The 9,465-nt window shown below is 35.7% G+C and overlaps 1 protein-coding gene across 1 annotated transcript in view; it reads left to right on the forward strand.

Moving 5' to 3' along the window:
- Window positions 1–9,465, forward strand: part of LOC122263161 (putative 3',5'-cyclic phosphodiesterase pde-5) — a gene marked incomplete in the record, with an annotated part of 103,598 nt that overhangs the window by 84,370 nt on the left and 9,763 nt on the right.

Consider the following 9,465-nt stretch of genomic DNA (forward strand, 5'->3'; position numbering starts at 1 on the left):
ACCTCCCCCTTTCTTTTTCCTTTTTCTTTCCTTTCTTTTCCCAATCTCTCCCTCTTCCTCCCTTCTTATTTTCCCTTCCCCCCCCCACCCCCCCACCCCCCCCCCACCCCCCCCCCCCCCCACCCCCCCCTTCTTCATCTCCGTCTTCCTTTCCTTACCTCATATATATCTCTCTCTATTTCTATCTCTCTCCCTTCCCTTCCTTTCCCTCTTTCTCTGTCTCTCCATCCCTATATCCTTCCTCCCTTTTTCCCTCCCTTTCTCTATTCTTCCCTCCCTCCCTCCTCTCTCTTTTCCTCCCTCCCTTCCTCCCTCCTCTCTCTCTCTCTTTCCATTCCCCCAACCCCCATCCAACTCCTCAATCGCCATTTTTTTTTTTGTGTTTTTTTTTTTTTTTTTAAATCCCTTCCTCCCCACTTCCACCTCCCTCACCTTCTCTATCCATCCCTTTCCTCTTCCTGATCCCTCCCTCTATACCTATTAACTCCCTCCCGTACATCTTATCGTCCTACAGCCCGCAAGTCCCTCTCCCTCTCCTTCACTCGCCTTCATACCCATCATACCTTACCTCCCACAACGCTCCTAGACGTCTCTCCTATAATTCATACAAAACCCCAATCATCCGGCTCCTCTTTCCCTCACTCTCCTCCTCCCTCCCTCCCTGGAATCTATAAACCTCCGTCTCAATCCCTCCCTCCTCCCTCCCTCTCCTTCACTCCTATACGGAACTCCCTCTCCCTCTAAAGACCTCTCCTATTATCCCTCCCTTCCTTCCTCCCTCCCTCTCCCTCCCTACTCCATCTTCACCTATCCCTCCCTCCCTCTCCCTAACTCTCTCAACGCATGCAAGCTCAGCTAGACCACTATCGTGCATCCTACCTTTTTGTTTTATTGGCTTCTTTTTTCCTTTATTTCATTGTTCTTATTCCTCTCCCTTGTCTCTACCCTTTTTTCCCCGTTTTGTTGCTTCATACCTCACTCTTTTCCGTTTTTTCTTTTTTCACACCTCCCCCTATCATCGATCCTCTCCCGGCCGGACAAGTGAAAAAGGGGAGTTCTCATTCTTCTCTCCCTCCCTCCTCTGTAAACCTTGCAATAACCATTTATATTTGTATTATGTCTACTGTAATTGTTGCTATGTCCATCGAATATTATTTACACATGTATGCTTTACCTATCGTATTCTTTATAATGCAATATTCAATGTAATTTGTATATTTTCATATAGCCATTTTAGGTCTGTTATATATATATATATATTCTTTCCCATATACATATATATATATACATACAGAGTACGGTACGCTCGTTGCTTCAAAAAACACCAGTCTGTCTACCGCTCTCTTAATGTCACCAACACGCCAACATACCAGTGTTGCTTCTTTCCCTTTTGCTAGAGCTATGTATTGATGCCAAACACTTCCCTCATCGCATTCCAGATGTCACGTGTCACAAGAAAACACGTGATTCACACATCACCCTCCTCCCTCTTTCTTCTTCACTCTCTTTCTCTTCTCTCACTCTACTACTCCTGAGACAAGTCACACGTTGTGGTAGAGAGTCTCTTCTCGGGGAGCAGAGGAGCAACACCTCGCTCCTCCTCCTCGCTCCTCCTTAGCTCCTTCCCTCCCTTTCCCTCTATCCCTCCCTCCCCTCCTTCCCTCCATCTCCCTTCCTTTCCCTCCTTCCCTCCTCCCCTCCCCTCCCTTCATCCCTCCCCTCTCTCCCTCCCTCCTCCCTCCCTCCCTTACTCCCTTCTTCCCTCCATCCCTCCCTCCATCCCTCCCTCCCTCCTTCCCTCCCTCTCTCTCTCTCTCTCCCTCTCTCTAAACAACCTCCTTCCCGCAGGTTGCTGATTGAGGCGATCGCCATGACGGCCTGTGACCTGTGCGCCCTTTCGACCGCCCAAGGAAAGCCCTGGACTGCAGGTCGAGACGGTGAAGGTCATCTTCGAGGATTTCTAAACGAGCAGGTCAGCAAGGTCCTTCTGGAGGGGGGGGTGAGGGGGGCTTGGTTGGGGGCTTTGGATGGTTGGTTGGTTTGGTCGGGGGGGGGGGGGGGGGGGGGGGTGGGGGGGGGTGGGGAACTGTGTGTGTTTGTGTTTGTTTGTGTGTGTGTGTGTGTGCGTGTGTAAGAGAGAGAGGGAGAGTATGCATATTTACTTGTATGTGTGTGTGTGTATATGTATGTATATATGTATATATTATATATATATATATATATATATATATTATATATATATATATAATATTTATATATATATATATATATATATATATATATATGTTGTGTGTGTGTGTGTGTGTGTGGTGTGTGTTTGTGTTTGTGTGTGTGTGTGTGTGTGTGTTATATGTATATATATATATATATATATATATTATATATATATATATATATATATATTTGTAATATATATATATATATATATATATATATATACATATATATATATACTCATTATAATATATACATATATATATATATATATATATATATATATATATAAGAGAGTGTGTGTGTGTGTGTGTGGCTGTGTGTGTGTGCTTGTGAATGTGTGCGTTTGTGCCGTTGTGTGTGTGTGTGTGTGTGGTGTGTGTGTGTATGCTGCGGTTATGTATAATATATATAAATATATATATATATATATAGTAATATATAGTTATTATAATGTATGTATATATATATAATGTATTTATATTTCATATATATTATATATATATATATATATATATATATCTTAAATATATATATATATATATATATATATATATATATGTATAATATATACACAAACACAACACACAAACCCAACACAAACAACACACCACAACACAACAAAACAAACAACACACACCAACACACACACAACACACACAACAACACACACACCACACACACACACACAACACAACACACAAACACACAAACACACAAACACAACAACACACCAACACCAAACAACAAACAACACACACACACAAAACAAAACAACACACACACACACACACACACACACGCAAAACAACACAACACACACACAAACAACACACACACACACACAAAACAACAAACACAGACACAACAAACACCACACACACCAACAACACAACACAAACAAACAAACTACACACAAACAAACACAACACAACAAACAACAACACAAACCACAACAACACACAACACAACACAACACACACAACACAACACAACAACAACACACACACACACACAACAACAAACACAAACAAACACCACACAACACAAACACACACACACAACACAAAACAACACAACACAACACAAAACAACACACACAACACACACAAAAAAAACAACACACACAACACACACAACAACACACACACAAACACACACAACACAACAAAACACAAACAAACACAACACACAAACAAAAAAAAAAAAAAACAAACACAACACACAAACAAACAAACACAACACACAAACAAACACAACACACAAACAAACACAACACACAAACAAACACAACACACAAACAAACACAACACACAAACAAACAAACACAACACACAAACAAACACAACACACAAACAAACACAACACACAACACACAACACACAACACACACACAACCACACAACAAACACAACACAACAACAAACACACACAACACACACAACACAAACACACACAAACACACACACAACAACACACAAACCACAACACCACAACACAAAAACACAACAACAAACACACACAAACACAACAACAAACAACCACAAAACACACACACAACAAACACAAAAACAAACAACAACACACACAACACAAACACCCAACAACACACACACACAACACAACCAAACACACACACACAAACACCCACAAACACAACACCACCCACACACAAAACCACAAAACACACAACAACACCACACACACACCACCAAACAACAACACACAAAACACACACACACAAACAACACAACACAAACAACACACAAACACACAACAACACACAACAACACAAACACACAACACCACAAAAACAACAACCAAACACCAACAACTTAAACACACACAAACAACAACAACAAACAAACAAACCACACCACACTCAACCCCTAAAAAACCACACACACACAAACACACACACAACAAACACAACACACACACAACACCACAACACAACACAACACACCAAACACAAAACACAAACACACAACAAAACACAAACACACACAAACACACACAACCAACACAACAAAAAACCACACCAAACACAACACACACCCATACACAACAAACACAAACAACACAAACAACACACACACCACAACAACACACAACACAAACACAACACAACACCAAAACAACAACACACACAACCCACACAACACACAACAACACACACCAACACGAAAACACAACCACACACAACAACACAACAACACACACAACACAACACACAAACACAAAACAAACACAACAACACAACAAACACCCACCCCACAAACACACACACACACAACAAAAACAACAACACACACACAACAACAAAAACAACAACACACACACAACAAAAACAACACACACACACAACAAAAACAACAACAACAACACACACACAACAAAAACAACACACACACACAACAAAAACAAAAACAACAACACACACACAACAAAAACAACAACAACAAACACACACACACACACAAACACACACAAACCCACCAACAAACACACAACCCACACAAAACACACAACACACAAACACAACAACCACAACACACACACAACAAAAAACACACATACACACAACAAACAAACACACACACACACACACACACACAAACACAACACAAACACATACACTCAAACAACACGCACACACACACACACACAAACACACACACAGCACAACCACAACACTCAACCACACACACACCAACAACAAACACACAACAAACACACACACAACACAACACATACACACAACACACACACACACAACACACACACACAAAACACACAAACACACACACACACACAACACAAACACACACACACAAACAAACACAACAAACAACACACCCAAACACAACAAAACACACACACACAACAACACAACAAACACACAACAAACACACAACAAACACAAACACACACACACACAACACACACACACACAACACACCAAACACACACACAACACCACAAACAAACAACAACACACAACACACAAAACACACACAACACACACACAACACAAACACAAAACCAACAACAACACACACACACACACACACAACACACACACAACACACACAACACACACAACAACACACAACACACACCAAACCCCAACAAACACACACAAACACACACACACACACCAACAACACAAACAGCCACACAAACAACAAACAAACACAAACACAGGCACACAAACAAACACAACCACGCACAACACACACAACCACAACAAACACACCACACACAACACACACACAAAACAAAACACACACAAACAAAAAACAAACACACACACACACAAACACACACAACCCCCAAAAACACACACACACACAAACAACAAACCACACACAACACACAACACACAACACAAACAAACAAACAACACCCAAAACACACCCAAAAAACACAAAACACACACACAACAACAACACCAAAAAACACAACACAAACAAACCACACAAACACACACAAAACACACACCAACACACACCCCAACACCCAAAACACACATACAACACACACAAAACCAACACACACACACACAACACACAAAACCAACACAAACCAAACACAAACACACCAAACACAAAACAACACACAACAACACAACACAACACACACAACACACACACACACACCACACACACACAAACACACAAAAACACACACAACAAACACCAACACAACACACACACACACAACACACAACACACAACACACACACACACACCACACAAACAAAATACCCACACACAACAACACACACACACAACACACACACACAACAAACACAGAACCCAAATGAGTGTCATAACACCAAAGAGTGGGTGTTCCTAAACCCGGTTGGCCCCGCCCCAGGCGGCTTCCTGTCCTGAATCTGCATCCGCTGCTACGAGATTCCTCCACTAAGCTGTTCCCACACGGCGAGCCTCTGCTGACGGGCTGCAGAGCAACCTTAGAGACGAGGAAGAACATCGCCAAGCGTGAAGATGGCACGGCGACGGAGAGGAGGTGGAGGAAGGAGATGGACTGACACAGGGGATTGAGGAAGTGAATGCGGCGAGGCATGAACGAAGGGGATGAGGACAGTGGAGGAGATCGATGACGAATGCATTGATAGTAGAGATAGAGATAATAAGGAAAGATGGGGAGATGAGGGATTAGTTTTCTTTTCATTTTTTCCCATATGAGGCCAGATGAGGAGAAAAGGGCATTATATTGTACATGGTTTCGTTTCTAACCATTTATCATACAGTAAATGTTGGTTTAGATAGGCTGAGGATACAAAGATATGAATAGATTTTTTTTTTTTTTTTTTTTTTTTTTTTTTTTTTTTTTTTAAGAGGAATATAATAATGATTATGTTAATAGTTCTTAAAATTGTTAGGCTCGCCAACTACTTCACTTTCATTAGGTAATAGCAATCATGGTTTTGTGGAATGAATTCACCAGAGCTTCAATGATGTTTTGAAAAAAATCCAAGGACCTCGCATAAAATATAAGCATTAATTATACTGAGGAGAAAAATAGTACTTAAATGACTCAGAACTGTGATATGTTATCACATTTATGTTGGTGATTTTGACCCTAAAATCAAAAACAAGTTCCGAATCTCTTAATTAAACTGAAGAGAGACACTTCATGAAAGAACAGATAAACTCTTTTCGTTCTGGAGATTTTCTTCACTTGAATCAAAAATTTAGTAGATTTTTTTTTCTTGATCTAAAAGGACGAAAGAGCAGGTTTTCATTCTGTCTTTTACAAAGGATGTTTGTTTCTCTCTGGTACAAGCAACAATGGTTGTGTGTGTATGTTTATGTATGTATATATATATATAAAACAACTCTATAATTATATATATATATATATATTATATATATATATAATATATATATATATATATATATACATATATAAAATATATTTTTTTTTTTTTTTGTATATATATAATATATAATATATAAATATAATATTTATAGAATATATATATATATATATATATATATATATATATTTATACATATAATTAAATATATAATATATATATATATATATATAATATATATATATATATATATATATATACATAATATAATCATATATATATATAATAATATATATATATATTATATATTATATATATATATATATATAATATATATAGATATATATATATATTTAATATATAATGTATATATATATATATATATATATATATATACTATAAATATAAATATACATATATACACACACGCACAATTACTCACACAAAACACATTAAAGAGCAAAGTAAGAGTAAAGATAATCGAATGCTGAAATACAAGAACAAGAATTGTCAAAAATGTTTTCTACAAAAAAAGGTGTGGGGTTTAGTGGGCCGTCCTAGACCCCCGAACCCCCACTCCTGCCCACCAAACCCACTCCATTACTGGACAGGTTAATGGTGCTTCATGTTCAAGAATAACTATATCCATACATATATACACATGCATATATACATATATGTATACATATATACATATATATACATATGTACATTGTACAAATGTGTGTATGAAATGTGAATATATAATATTATATATATATATATATATATATATATATATATTATATAAATATATAAATATATATATAATATATAATATATAATATCATATATTTATATATATATATATATATATATATATATATATATATATATATGTTTGTGAATGTATATAGTATATATACACACACACAGAATATACAGATATGCATATTGAAGGGGGGTGTATGTATATATGGCAATATTATATATGTGTATAATATATATTTATATAATTATTAATCAATAATATAGATATATACTATATATATATATAATATATATATATAATATATATATATTATATATATAAGATCTATATATTATATAAATAACATATATACAGTTTATATATAAAATATATTATATATATAATATATATATGATATATAGATCTATATATATATATTTATAAATAATAAATATATATATAACATATATGTTTATATTCATTTTGTAAGATAGATACTGCATGTTCCTGTGTCTTTACACTAATTCTTCATCAGATGAGTTTCAGCAGTGATACTACTATTATTCAGATCATATCAATTTCCTCATAAATGTATTAAGTGAAAAGTCTCACGGCAAAGAAATACAAACCTCACTGTTTTCAAGTACATAGCCTCGTATGATTAAGAATACAATATACAAATGTATATGTATATATATATAATAAATAATATATCTAATATATAGTATATATATATAATATATATTATATATATAAATAAAATAAATATATATATATATATAATATCCATATATATACATATATATATATATAATTATATACTATAATATATATATAAGATAAATATATATATATAGATATATATATAATATATATATAGTACATCTTACCATAATCATTGGCTTCTTATAGTCAGTACCTGTTTCTGAGTTTAAACTATCATCTGTGTAAACGCATGACGGAATGTTACACAAATTTATATGATATGGTATATGCCCCAGAGAAAGGAGCAAATCACATAGCTACTTTCTTCTTCTTCTTCAGTATTTCCCAAGCAAGTGCAAAGAAAAGACAAGATAATTTGGCTTAAAAAAAAAAAAGAGAGAGAGAAATCTACTTTTATCACAATTGTACATAATCTATGGATTCGAGCATTTCTTCCTTATATTATGAGGATTAACCTTAGGCGATCTGGTGCCAACTGCTGTACGGTTCAGGGGAACACAACACATTTTATTGCAATATTTTTTGACAATGAAACTATTTAAATTGACAACGCAAATAGATAAATATATATATAAATGATATATAATTATTATATATATATATATATATATATATATATATATATATATATCACAATATATGGTATTTACACTTTTTTAAATGATTGCTGGTATGGTACACACAGCTTCAACAAAAGGTGACTATGCTGTCAGGAATTCATGGCAGTTTTCGAAAGGTCTTTTTGACTTTCAACATCGTATTTAATAATGGATGTGGACGACGGAGAGTATTAAACTACATTTTGAGGTATATGTTAGGGAGGTGGGGGAATTAATATAATTAGTTTGGGGGGTCAAGAATACAAAAAAAGTGTTTTGCAATATGATGCATGCAATATGGGCAATTTTATGAACTACAAAACTGATCAATTTTTGTGTGAAAATTT

The sequence above is a fragment of the Penaeus japonicus genome, unplaced genomic scaffold, assembly GCF_977035675.1.
Source record: "Penaeus japonicus unplaced genomic scaffold, GWHDUDI00000001_assembly GWHDUDI00000019, whole genome shotgun sequence".
Lineage (NCBI taxonomy): Eukaryota > Metazoa > Arthropoda > Malacostraca > Decapoda > Penaeidae > Penaeus > Penaeus japonicus.